At 40.4% G+C, this 14,494-nt stretch overlaps 1 protein-coding gene and 1 long non-coding RNA gene across 2 annotated transcripts in view; both read left to right on the forward strand.

Annotated features, from left to right (window-relative positions):
* Positions 1-14,494, forward strand: part of sorcs2 (sortilin-related VPS10 domain containing receptor 2) — a 530,001-nt gene that overhangs the window by 58,888 nt on the left and 456,619 nt on the right. The window lies entirely within an intron of this gene.
* The window catches only part of LOC116686600 (uncharacterized), a 13,972-nt gene continuing 9,506 nt past the window's right edge, over positions 10,029-14,494 (forward strand). The window contains exons 1-2 of the long non-coding RNA XR_004331305.1: positions 10,029-10,044; positions 10,416-10,419. This is a non-coding gene — a long non-coding RNA (uncharacterized LOC116686600). The remainder of the gene's footprint in view (positions 10,045-10,415; positions 10,420-14,494) is intronic.

Consider the following 14,494-nt stretch of genomic DNA (forward strand, 5'->3'; position numbering starts at 1 on the left):
ACACACACGCGCACACACACACATTGTATCAGTTTATTCCCATGCACAGTACTATGCTGACTGACCAGCCCTATTTGACGTTACAGTGAGGTAATTACATGTATACCTTTTGAGTGTATTATGACTTGAATGATAAGAGATTTGCCTTTTTCCACTTAACCCCTGAATAAAGTCCCTTTGCCATTGAACGTGTGTCCTGCATCACTTTTTAGGATTGCAGTAAAATTACAATTTCCCAATCAGGATCAGTCCTTTTTGGGCTGCTATCAAAACCATCAATCTTAAATCAATTCAAATCAGGTCCAAAGCAGGTCAAGACTAAAATCCACTGCCTGCCTTTTGTTTCTGTTATGTCTACTCCCCTTCAAACCTCTGCCATAACGTAATTGTGGTGGCAGTAGCTCAGTCCGTAGGGAGTTGGGTTGGGAACCAAGTTCCCGTATGGACCAAAGTACAGAGTTAGCTGGAGAGATGCCAGTTCACCTCCTGGGCACTGCCAGGCGCTCTTGAGCAAAGCACTGTACTCAGGTTGCTGGTCCAGCACTGGCAGCCCACTCTCTCCATTTGTGCATGAATAGTCCCTGAGCATGTGTGTGTATTTCTGGCCTTTGTGTAGTGATTACTTACAAAACAGAGTGTAAATTGTAATTGCTCCACTGGGGATCAATAAACAGTATAATTATGAATTATTATTTTTGCATCTTGTCCGTGTTAGCTCGTGTTCATCATCCGTTGGTGATGTGCTCCTGATTTGGACAGCTGTTAGTCATACAGAATATTATTTTGTTTTACAGAGCATAATCGTAATATTTCCAGTATGATAAGACAATCTAAGACACAACTTTACTGTCTGGACTTCAGTATCACAGCCATGCCCTGGTTTTTCAGCTTCAGACCCTCTTGGTCAGGGAGTGGGTGGGTTTTATTGTATCCCACTTAAATTTGCCCCATTTGGTACTTTCAAACTTCAATGCCTGGGCATGTTGGAAAAGGCTTTCACCATAACAGAGGCATCAGGCCAGCTGCACAGGGGGTCCCTCTGCACTTTGTTTTCTCTTTTTAGATCTTTACGTTTGGACATGGATGGTTGGATGGTGTGATGGAACAGTGAGTGTAGAAAGTTAGGAGAGCGGGTAGAGATGGAATGGTTGGACACAATAACTTCACAAACACATGGGGAGGACATGGATGTTTGGGGGTTGAACAACATGAGTGTTTCCATGCTGATATAGTTTTAGATTCAAGAATATATAAAAGCTTCAAGCTTTCAAATGAACCTTCCTTTCTGTGCTCCTTTTTTATACTTGTTTTACCATTATTCATGCATTTTTTGTGCCATTAATCCTGCAATTTCCTTGCTTTTTTTTCAATACTTGGCACACCTGCAACATACACACACACACATATGCAACTCACACACACTTTGCTTAATCTCAGGTCGCTCCTTAGACAGCAGCAATAATGAGGACGTCGTTAATTTTCCCAAACGTGCGGGGGGCCTTTAGCGTGGGCTAGTAATTAATTAACAGCAACACTGTTACTTAATTAGCTCCACATGAAAGGAAAAGGGTTGTGTTGGAGGATGAGGTGCACAGTGTGTGTGTATGATTAACGGGAGATAAAGATTGATTATGAGAGCACATGTGTCTAACTGACTCGATATAGCATCTGTGAATGTAATGGTGCTTCCTGGTGAGACCAAATATCTTCTAAATGGGTAAAACATGTAATAAAGGCTGGTTATGTAAGAAATGCTCGATAACGTAACATCTTCCTACTGACTGTCTATTTGTTCATGTAATGACATTTTATCAACAGAAATTAACCCCAGAAAATGTTGCAGACAACATAAAAATCATTTTTATTCTTTGGGTATCTTGAGTACTGAATGCCCTTTTTTTCAAAGCTAGTCATTCCTCTTGCTGTCTCCATTTTGTGTATGTGATATGAACTCTACTGTATGTGGATATATGCATACATTTCATGCCTCTGTGTTCATAAATGGCAGCTTGTTCCCACCCACTCCCCGGTTTTATTGCTTTCCCCAACTGCTCACTGAGAGAGAGAGAGCGTTCGCTTCATTAGCTGAAGGCTAAAGGAGCGCCTTATCAACCCATACACCAAGTTGTACTCCCTGAGGGTCACAAAACCCGCTTGATGAAATCACAACTCAGCATTACTTCATCCCATATGCATATTCAGGCCTGCTACAGTGTAGCATCAAAGAGGCCCTCTTCACCTCTGGATTAATGCATCTAGTGCTCTTTCATAACGTATCCTAGTTCACATTACCAGACACCATGTGAAGTACTATCAGTGTTAATGCGATAGCCTAAAGGTTAGGAAAGCTGTTTTGTGGATGTTGAGGCATAAGGAGAAAAGGACTGCACTCCCAAAAGAAGGGTCTGGCTGCAGCATTCTGGGATGGGAAAAGAACGTGCTCAGGTTTACTGGCATTTTTTTTTTCTTCACACAGAGCCTCTGCAAAATAATCGTACAAGAGAAAACTCAGGACAGATAGTCTAGCTAGCTGTCTGGATTTACCCTGCAGAGATCTGAGGAGCAGTTGAACATAGTCCTCAGAAATCCACTGGAGAATAAAATTCCAACACTGAATGTAACAGAAATTGGCGAAAATACATGCATCTGGGATTTCTTGTGGAACCAGCGCAATCCCGGAAGTGGAACGCCGAGGATGTAGACTACACCGAGGTTACAGCTAAGTTAAGATTTTACTTATAAAGAATACGTTTATTAAAATAACATGCTAATTTAGGGAAACAACGGGGAAATGAGCCGCCACACGCTGGTGACAACTGCCATGACACTGGGCTGCTCTGGGGGAAGCAACAACGGGGAAATGAAACGCCACAAGGAGCTAATGAAAGATGGTTCCAATTGAAATAAATTAGTTTACAATTTGGGCTCACTACCACAAACCAAACGAGAAGCTCATGCCCCTGTACACGAATCAATAGATTAAATAACGTCACCATTTCACATACTGCTTGTACAGCATGTTTCCTAATAATACCAACCTGAAGTGTGACAGGCTATATAATGTGGTAGGTTATAAAGCCTGTGTGAAAAGCAGCGGTGTTGTGTTGGTGTGGATGTAAGCTGTGGCTCCCCTCTGGCCTTTTACTGTCCTCTAATCCTCTCTGCGCCTCTATCTGGATGGCCCAGACAAGACAAGGTCAGGGGACACCAGGCTAATGCAGTCATAGGATTTAACCGGATAGACAACAGCTGCATTAGATTGTGCATGTGTGTATATGTATGTCCTTGCTTGCACTCAAGCTGCAAGGTTTACTAGATGAGTAAATGTTGAAACCTTTAGATGATTTCATTGGATTGGAACATGAGGCTACAGGGAACAATTTAGGCAACAAAATTATAAGTGAATATTACATTCAGCATTTTCTTCTTTTAATTTCATATTTTATTTTAATTCAAAGCCTAGCATATAAGCACTTAATGAAAGCAAAGAGCATTCAAAACCAACACTCTGTTAGTGAAATATGGCATTGTGCGGTTAATATGGGTTCATGATTTTTCTTCAACCGTTACCCTTTCTCTGTCATCCACCCAGCCACGACTGAATAGAAAGCAAAGGATGCTCCAGTCCCCATTATTAATTATGTATACAACTCTCATGCAAGTCCTATCTGGACTGGAAATGATTAATAATGAAACAGCACTGTAATTACATGGTGCTCATCATAGATATTTTCAATTCACTCTTCCTCCTTCTCTGCCTCATCTCTTTACCTCTCTATTTCTATCTTTCTTTCCCCCTCTGCTCTGTCCATTTTGTCTTAATGGGCCCTATCTTGCATCCAGCGCAATTGACTTTGTACACTGTATCATTCCTATTTTGCACTTGCGCTCCCGGGGGAGGTTCAGCAAAAAGAGGAGGCGTGTTCTGGCAAAAACATTCCCTAATGCTATTTGGTATTTTCAGAAAACAGTTCCGCCACAGACCAGGAAAAAACTAGTCCAAAGTCAGATGCTATTTGAAGGACGCATGGTTGGCCCAAACAGTTCCCATTTTTGCAAACCATACATAAATACAGGAAAAAATATGACCTTGTTTTACACATTTCCATGAGTCGCGGATGTGTTGATGACATAAATGTGGAACTATTAGAGGATTTAAGGCGATGTGATGTTTAACTGCATGTGCCGATGCCATTTAACCCAAATGTGCCAGCAGCAGCACGAGAGAAGAGGAGCGGCATTGTTTATAGTGAGGGAATCTCTGTCTAATCCTAGACTACATTGCAAAAATGTCACCATGCATTCATAACCTCGGGATTCAGTGAGAGTGAGCCCACAACTTCGGAAGCTATGTTTTTCTTACATTTCTTTATTTACATTTTGTCAAAAAGAAAAGTCAATAGCAGACGTCGGTCCCCTCGGCTGTGAACCGCTCCTTGCGTGCACCCATGGATGTATTAGGAGTGTGCACCTAGCAAATCCACAATTATAATAGCAATCCACCATGGAACAAGCGCACCTGCTTTTAAAGGGAATGTGAAATAACGCTCTGATTGGTTTATTACACGTTACGCCCTAACCACACTTATGAGTAATGTAGCTACTTAAGCCATTTTAGATTTGCGTCGGGCGCAAGTGTCTTTTATCCCGCCGGTATAACAGCAACAGAGATCCGCCCACAAAGCTACTTGCATTTGGTGTTTGATACTTGCGTTTCAGATCGTTAACATAGGACCCAATGTGTGCCTCTTTAGATATAATCCAATGCTCATCAGTGTCAGCTTATATCTGGCATAATAGAGATGACATCACTGGATGAACCCCGGTGTGCTTTTGAAGCGTATGGTAAAGTCCAAACTCCTCTTTGGTACTTGTTGTACATATAGCAAAACCTTGGAAGAGAAATTAGGTCTTTCATGACTCTAGTAGTAGAATTAGCCTATATATTGAACCAGCTATACCAGTTTGCCAACGTATAGCCAATAAAGTAAGTAGCCAAGTTGGGGGGGCAGTAACTCAGTCCGTAGGATCAATCTGGGGACAGTATAATTAAAAGAAATAAATTATAGTCACTAGTTTTCTTGATAATACTTTGGCATATAATACAAACCGCGTACCAACATGCTTAAAATTACTTTATTCAGTTTTAAATGTCATATGGGCAATCTAAAAATCATTACATGATGCTTCATCTATACTGAAAACAAAGTACTCGACTAGAAATTAATTTTTCTCCTGATTTACATTTAAAGAGCATTCCCTCATATTTTCCCTGGCCAATCAGAACATAACCTTTTACAATTACAGTTACTCCCATCAAAGCACCTCCCCGGTATCCTCTCCTATAATATTGTCAAGTACAGTTTTGTCAACCAGACATTGATCGCATTGATCGTAACAACTTGCTTGACAGCCCGCTTTGCCAGACAACCTCTTTGATTTAAATAGCCGGTTAATGATTTACATGGAAAAAACATCAGCAACAACCCGTTTCTCTAGACAGCTTTGTCTGTTTCGAGACAGCATTCAGTGGATGTTGTCCATGTTTAGAACAGGGAGCAAGAGGGCTCTTTGAAGGGGCTTGGAAAAAAGGGATTTCACTTAATGTTAAACACACTGGAGGCAAGATACAACATGCCATCAAAGGGATACTTGGCTAGAGCAATACTCACATTGCAACTAGATTCATTCTACTTTTTGAATAAATGCTGCACCAGAAAAAATGCCTGTAGACTTGAAGGGCTATTCTGAAACATTTGTAGCTTGAGGACAGTAGCTGTTCTTCTGTTGGATTCACAGCGGTTACGGTAATTCTCTATGGTGACCAGGTCAATGGCAAAAAAAACATGTCAGGATGTATCCAAGCATCCACAGACTTTTGAAGGAGTAGTATTCTTCCAATACTCATAGTTTTACACTACCAAACTAAATATACTTTTTACATGTTGCATTTTCCCATTGAACACCTTCCTTTGGAGGTTTTCCGGCCCAGTCCAACTGGACCCAGAACATGATCCCCCAGGTGGAACTGTTCAGAGCCCTTTGTTTGCCCCTTTTACCCTCAACTTCATTGAATCCAAATGTAAATGATTTTTCAATGGAGCTAATGTGTGGTAGCTTAACGTTGGAGCACACATGAAGCTTCTCATTGTCATTTATATAGTATATATAGTTATTTGCCCAACAGTGTTTGTAAAGCATACTCATTAAATCAATATGCACATTAAGCACAATCACAATGCATCTTGAGAATCAAGTTTTTTCCCTTATCCTGCTGTGTGTGTACCTTGCCACAAATCACAGCAAAGAGTTTTCAAGTAATCAAACTGTAATTATACCATAAATACTGCACCCATATCCATGCAGAGTCTCATCAATGTCTTGCCCGAGAGAGTAGTTATTAGTTGATTGGTGGGCTGTCAGCTTTACTTCCTGTCAAGGCAGCTCAGAGAAGGCTCTGATTGGCTGGCATGGTGACAGAGGGCGACAGAGGGTTGACGGGTGCTGAGGGAGGAGAGGGAGGGAAGGCATTTGCACTAAGGGCTGTGAGAAAGGTTTCCAAAAATAGCTTGCGGCTGTGACAGGACAATGACAGGGCTGTGTTTGTGTGGATGAGTGTGTGTTTGCATCCTGTAGAATCTTAATAACAGCAGCACAACTAACCATACCCCATCATTAGAAATCTCCATAGACACAGGGACTCACTAAATAACAACACAGCCAACAGAAACTCTTTGTGTGTGTGTGTGTGTGTGTGTGTGTGTGTGTGTGTGTGTGTGTGTGTGTGTGTGTGTGTGTGTGTGTGTGTGTGTGTGTGTGTGTGTGTGTGTGTGTGTGTGTGTGTGTGTGTTAGATTCATAGGAAAAAAAAAGGGACAAAAGAAGGATAACCATATTACGGGAGTTTATCCTTCGGGAGAGAGGGAAGAAGATGCTTGTCTTCCCCCTTTGTTTGATTTCCTATTTGAAATTGTATATACACACACACACACACACACACATATGTACATATTTTCCAGTATCATTGAAGTCTAGTCGCGTTTACAGCTTTGCCATTGGTACAAGTAGAAAATATTTAAGTGTATTTTCGTAAATTGATGATCACAAAAAATTACAAATCATCTCTGTTTCATCTCTGTCTCTTGTAATTATTTGGTTCATAAGTTTTAGGCTACAGTTTTGCTATTTTATCCAAAAGTGACAAGACGACCCAATGCGAGCAGACACAAACTTAACAGCAGCTTTTGATATATTTAAACCAGCCTGTAGCCAACAACCATGCCACATTTAATTTAAGGTCACTAAAATCACCTTTGTTTTTCTTGCCATGTCTGCATTACAAAATGCATTGAGTTGCTGCCACGTGATTGGCTGATTAGGTATTTGCATTAACGAGCAGTTGAACACATGTACCTAATATTGTTTAGTGAGTTTATGTGCATGATCACAACACACACAAACTCACACTCTGTTGTACAAAGCTTTGAATCTTGACAGGGAGGAGCTGGTCTGTCTGGGGTGTGAGCTGCCGCAGAGAGAATTGACAAATCAATGATTGATTTTCCCACTCGCTCAGGGAGAGACTGTGAGGGAGGTGGGTAAATGATGAAGAGATGAGAAAAGAGAAAACAAGTGGGGGAGGGCAGACACCAAAGAAGGAGGTGTAGGTAGAGAAAATCAAAGCAGTAATAATGAGCAGGGTTGGGCAAGTTACTTTTAAAAAGTAAGTAGTTACAGTTACTAGTTACTTCTTCCAAAAAGTAACTAAATCAGAGTGGAGTAGAGGGTGGTAGAGCGAGGGAGAAGTAAGAAAGTGACAATGATTAGTTTTGGAGCGAGTAGCCACTCTAGAGTCATAGCGCCTATGTTTTCTGACCACGATGGGAAACTTTAGCAAGAAAAGTCCCCCCCCCCTGTCCTTGATTGACGTTAGTTAGTAGTTAGAGAAGTTACTGCCTAATCAGCATTCTAAATCCAATGCATTAAATCTAAGATTTAGTCTTTGTTTTCTTATAAAATCCCTAACGACTGACTATATCTCAATGTAAGCTATCTGCTACTAATTGGTTTCTAGCAGTTAAGTTACCCAAATGTTGCTGCCATTGCTAGGTTCATAATGACTTGAAACACTGACTTGACTTATGAGTTGCCTTTTTTGAATTTATTCCGGAACATCTTGCCAAGACTAAATGTCCCCCTGCAAAGACATTTATGTAACCAAATACACTGTTGGGATTAATATATATTTTTGACATATTATTCCCACATAAAAAATAAATAAACCAAATCACACATCTACTGTTTCTCACTCTTTGAGACATGGATCTGGCCCCGCCCCATACACCACCGCTGCTCGTGCGAAGTTAAGAGTCAATTGGCTGTAAACTTTGGAGAGATTCAGCAATTGATTTACGGATTAGTGACAAACCTAGTCAAGCTTGTCAGAAATATGTTTGAATCTCAAATTTTAGGAAAGCTCCCCCCCAGAAGACATCATTCAACTGCTTTCATAGGCTGACTATTATTCCTCACTAACAAATGATAATTTCCAATAATTGGCCGGAGGCTGATGTAAAACCATCTTGTTTCCTATCAACTTTAATTGACTAACTGCTAAGATGTTTATTTTAATTTTTTTGCTTTGCTCGCTGGAGTGAATTATTGTGTTTAATCTGACACCCCTCGTTGAGTTGTGTGCTGCTGAGAAAAAAACAAATATTGATCACAAATCATAGCCAAAAGCACTCTAATTAATCACTTAATGGCTGTCCTGTTTTGTGCACTTTAGGCTTTTTGTTCCATTGCTGATGTTTATTATGTTAGTTTCAGATTATCTTTGAAAAAGGTCGAAATGTGCTGATTCATCTACTGAGCCACACCCTTTTTTACAGTCAGTTACCCATAGCGTTTTGTTTTTGGAAGGGTGAAATGAAGGATGAGTCCTGTGGGAGAGCTAAACAAAAGCTTGGTACTTACTCTCTAAATCATTCATGGCAGTATTGTTGCTGGCTTGGTAGATCTGGTTAAGTCCTGACATCAACACTGCCCCGACGCTGCCCCCAGTTAACACCAGCACCTGCCCATCTTTCCCTAATTCACTGTGACTGTTGGCTTCACTCAAGTGTGACATGATGACAGAGAGAGAGAGAGATGGACAACAATATGTTAAGTGGAGCAATTCTCTTTATGGATGTGGTTTTAAAGGTGTACATACTATACTATACTACATACTATGTAAATAATAAACAGTACATTTATATTAATATAGAAAATACCACTTTATGAGCAAACTTATTATGCTTTCCATAATGATGTAAATATTCTGCTGATATATTTGAATTAAAATATTACATATTACATATTATTATATTACAATACAAAAATTGTTTACTTTTTTCCACACATTCTGCGTTATATAAAAAGACATTTAAATAATTTTTCTTTCTTATTGCCTGGTATTTCTAAATACTTGTTGCCTTGTTGTTGACATGCACTGAACAAAGACAACCCGTTGTTGGTAAAGGGGATTTCAGAAACCGTTTGACAATCTTACATGCACTTCATTTTTCCCCATCCCCAGAGATAAAACAAAAGGATACTGTAATACAAATAATAAACTAAATAAATCCTATGAATGCATGAAAAGCCTTTGCTGTAATGATATCCTTACAACAGTATGGATTGTATAGATTAATTTTTCTTTCTGCCTCAGAGCAGCTGAACTTTCTTTTGTTCTCATAACATTTTAGGCTTTAGTACTTTTACTTTTATTCTGTTTGAGTGTTCGTTACACCTCTCCGAGCCTTGGTGACGCGGTCAATGTAAGGAACTCACTTTGTTTGTTGCACCTTGTTTTTCACTGCCACAGAATTGAAGGTTACAGACTATTGTCTGGCCACAAAGGGGTGTGTGTGTGTGTGTGTGGGTGTGGTGTGTTGTGTGTGTGTGTGTGTGTGTGTGTGTGTGTGTGTGTGTGTGTGTGTGTGTGTGTGTGTGTGTGGGGTGTGTGTGTGGGTGGGTGTGTGTGTGTGTGTGTGGCGTGTGCGTCCATGGTTGGCGTGATATGGTTGTTAGCTGGGATAACTTCAACCGTTGCCCAGCCAATCGGAACAGGCCCGACGTGGCGTCTGCCTCATTCTGGCATGTTTTTTATTTTTCCAAGTGTGTGTGTTGTGTGTTGGGTGTGTGTGTGTGTGTGTGTGAGAGAGAGGAGAGAGAGAGAGAGAGAGAGAGAGAGAGAGAGAGAGAGGACAGGACGGCAGCTTGTGTTGGGCAGGTTTGGATGTTAACACAGGCTGGTACAGAAACACCACCGCACCACCTCACTACAGAAACACACTCTCTGCCTTTTATGCACACAAACTTAGACAGACTGTAGTATGGCTGTGTTCAAGGTCACGAAATAGCCCTGAGGAGAGAGGTAAATAAGTGATTATTGTAGCGGGAGGAGGAGATGAGTGTGTGGGTTTCTTTATTGTTATGCTAATTCCAGGGAGGACGTGTAGCAAGTTATTTAAAGGCTCTGTCTGGCTATTGCAACCGCAGCCTGGTTAAAGATGACCTTTTTAGACATGCATGGATGCATATGAGACATTCACCCACCACCCACACATAAACACACAGCCCATATGCAGATAAACAAACAGGCACTGAAGATAAGATATATATTAGTGCTGTCAAACGATTAAATTATTTAATCGCATTAATGTCACCGTTAACTCGCATTAATCGCACATTTTTATCTATTCTAAATGTCCCTTGAATTTTTTTTGCCCCATTATTTTTTTTCTCATTTTGATCACGATGGAAAAGATGATCAGCTTGCTTTGTGCAAATGTTGTTTTGTGCAAAGTATTTTTTTGTTGTTGAAAAAATTGGCATATGACCTACTGTAGTGTTCTCTCTCTCTCTCTCTCTCTCTCTCTCTCTCTCTTCTCCTCTCTCTTCTCTCTCTCTCCTCTCTCTCTCTCTCTCTCTATCTCTCTACATATGTATATATATATATACACAGTCCCTGACAAAAGTCTTGTCGCTTGTGTACAAATTGACCTGAAGTGCCGCTGAAATATATTTCTAATCAAGATTTATTTACAAGAAATGGCTCATTTTAATCCCAACAGCTTTGTAATAATGTTGAATGTGCAAAAATAAACTGTCAAAAAGTATTAGGTAAAGCCATTGAGTCAATTTTTGCAAAGACATAAGTGTTGTCGCCTTGTCATATGAGCTCACCTGTGACTAATAATGGATCAATTAGGTCTCAGGTGTGTATAAAAACAAACCCAGTACACTAGACTTACAACAACTGCAACTGGACCTCTGCAAAATGCCTAAGATCACCCTGAGACTAAAGTTTTGATTATCAAGAGGCTGAAGACCAGATCCACTGCTGATGTGGCAGACACTTCAATGTGTCTCAGCGTCCAGTACAGAGGATTAAAAAAAAAATTTGAAGACCCTGGAGATGTTTTTGACAAGCCCAGGTCAGGCAGACCCGCAAGACAACTGCTCGAGAGGACCGTTGTTGGCTTGAAAATCCAAGGCCAGCCCATTTTCCACTGCAGCAGAGCTCCACCAGACCTGGTCCCTGAAATCCCTGTGGCAACCAGAACGGTTTGTCGGATTCTGTCTCGAAATGGCCTCCATGGTTGAATCAGTGCCCAGAAGCCAGCACTAAACAAAAGACAATTGAAAAACGGTGTGGCATTTGCCAAGGCCCACAGCCTGCTAAAAGGATGGACGCTGGAGAAGTGGAGAAAGTGGATTTTCAGATGAATCTTCTGTTGAATTACACCACAGTTGCCGCAAATATTGCAGAGGAGACTACTGGAGCCCGCATGGATCCAAGATTCACCCAGAAAACAGTGAAATTTGGTGGCGGAAAAATCATGGTCTGGGGTTACATCCAGTATGGGGTGTGCGAGAGATCTGCAGGGTGGAAGGCAAATCAATAGTCTCAAATACCAAGAAATCTTAGCTACCTCTTATATCCCAAAATAAAAGAGGCCAAATTCTCCAGCAGGATGGTGCTCCATCGCATACTTCCATCTCCACTTCAAAGTTCCTCAAGGCGAAGAAGATCAAGATGCTCCAGGATTGGCCGGCCCAGTCCCAGACATGAACATCATTGAGCATATGGGGGTAGGATGAAAGGGGAAGCATGGAAGACCAAACCAAAGAATATGATGAACTCTGGGAGGCATGCAAGAATGCTTTCCAGCTATTCCTAATGACTTATCAATACATTGTATGAATCCTTGACAACCGCATGGATGCAGTCCTTCAAGTATGGAAGTCATACAAGATATTAAATTTGAATCTCACAGCACCACTATTAATTTGCTGACATATTTTAGTATTTGTAGTAAATTTGTTCAATTATGTTATAGGCGACAAAACTTTTGTCTTGCCAAAATTGACCTTTGTGTCTGTGTAAATAATAAATCTTTTTAGTGAAACTAATTTATTTCAGTGCATTGAACATCATTTGGGAGGGTTTTAGCTTTTCATATGAGCTATTCTTACACCAATTGATTATAAAAGTCAGGTTAATAGCAGGTGTTTCTTACAAAATAGATAAGCGACAAGACTTTTGTCAGGGGACTATACTTATATATATATATATATATATATATATATATATAAAAATACACAACATTGGCATATAGCCTACTGTAGTGTTCAATTCCACACTAACATTCTCACTTGGAGCAAATAATATATCACACAATATAACACTGGCCATCAATAAAAGGGTAAAAAATTCTTTGGGGGAAGGGGGGGATTGGCATCAGCTCTGTGCTTGGCCATCAAGTGGTATTTCATACTGGACGTGCTGCGATGATAGCTCAGTTTACAACAACAAAACACACAGCTCACTTTGGTTTTGTAATGGAACCATTTGGCAACTTTTAAAAAGTGAACTTTCGATTTAGAATCTCATTGGCGTCCATTTCGGCGTCTCACACTTGCCATCCCCTCAAAACGTAATGTTACTACTCTTTGGCCAGCTTGTAAACCCAAACAGCGTGTGCGCAGCGTGCCTGTTTTGTTTCCGGTCTAGCTAGATCCGGTGGGGTGTTGTAGTTTTTTCTAACGTTTGCTAGTTTAATATTTTATCTCACAATAAAAAATGTGACGCCGTTGAAATGGGTTTGCGTTAACACCTTTAATAACGTGTTTAACTGCCAGCACTGATATATACACCTCATTGTGCATGCAGCTACAGGTGTATATGCATTATATATATATATACGCCCACACATATTTGATTGAACTGGTGACTGATGAAAACCCGAAAGATTTTTTTAACATGCATTCCATCACACCAATTATTTTTTTCTTCACTGTTGTTGATTGAATGATAATAAAATCAACTGGTAGAAATCTGATTGAAAGATCAATAAAACAAAAATTGTCTTGAAAGAAAATTGTCTAAACCTTCGGAGCAAATTCACACAATGTGACTGCTGCCACAAGGTCAGTATAAAGAATAAAAAAATGTTCAAAATAATAAAAGAGTACTTTATTTGTCATTGCTTTACAGACAACAAAAATCATTTTAGCAGCTCTGCATTGACGGCATAACACGTAATAAAAAAAACTAATAGTCATGTGTTTGTCAGTACAAATTAATTTTGTGAATTATTATAAAATAGTCTAAATGTTTAGTGTTCAAAAACAACATTTAAAAAGCTGTTTATGTCTATTTTTATGTTTCTGCACAAGTTCAGCAGACCATGAGGTTCAGGATCAGATGCAGCCTGTCGGTATGCTCGGCTAGCACCAAGTGATCTGAAAGTGGGAATATAATATCCAGTGAAGGACAGTGTTGCAACAGTCGTTGTTTAGGTACCTTACACGTGCACCAACGGTCTCTGAGTCATCTGCAACCAGGAGATGAAGGAGAGCTCAGATCCACAACACCCACACATCCTTGTCTCTGCCATCCAAGAACGCTAGCTAGTGCAACCAGCATGGGGGCTGTCCTCTGCCTCTGCTTCTGACTGGATGATAGGCCTGCAACTCAACCAGTGCTAGAATCCGGTCGCTTCTTCTGCTTTAGCGAGTTTTATTGTGTAGGACCGCCAGAAGATGGTAATGTGTGTGAAGGCGATCTGCTTGTATTGTATTATGTTGTTATGTATATGTATAGGTTTGGAAGTGTTTAAGTCTCCAGGTTATTTTGAAGACACCAGTTTGTCAAATGCTGAACCTCCTCTCTGTAGGCTGCGTCATTATTGTTAGATATCAGGCCTACTATGGTGGTGTCATTAGCAAATTTGACTATGGTGTTATTGGGGTGAATGGGAGCGCAGTAATGTGTAAATATGGAATTAAGGAGGGGGCTGAAGACACAGCTCTGGGGTGTTCCTGTGTTGAGTATAAGGGTGCATGATGAATGCTTCCCCATCTGTACATTCTGTGGTCTGTTACTGAGGAAGTCCAACATTCACATGCACAGTGAACTGCCCAGGCCAAGGTTACTCACATTT

Source organism: Etheostoma spectabile, unplaced genomic scaffold (genome assembly GCF_008692095.1).
Source record: "Etheostoma spectabile isolate EspeVRDwgs_2016 unplaced genomic scaffold, UIUC_Espe_1.0 scaffold397, whole genome shotgun sequence".
Lineage (NCBI taxonomy): Eukaryota > Metazoa > Chordata > Actinopteri > Perciformes > Percidae > Etheostoma > Etheostoma spectabile.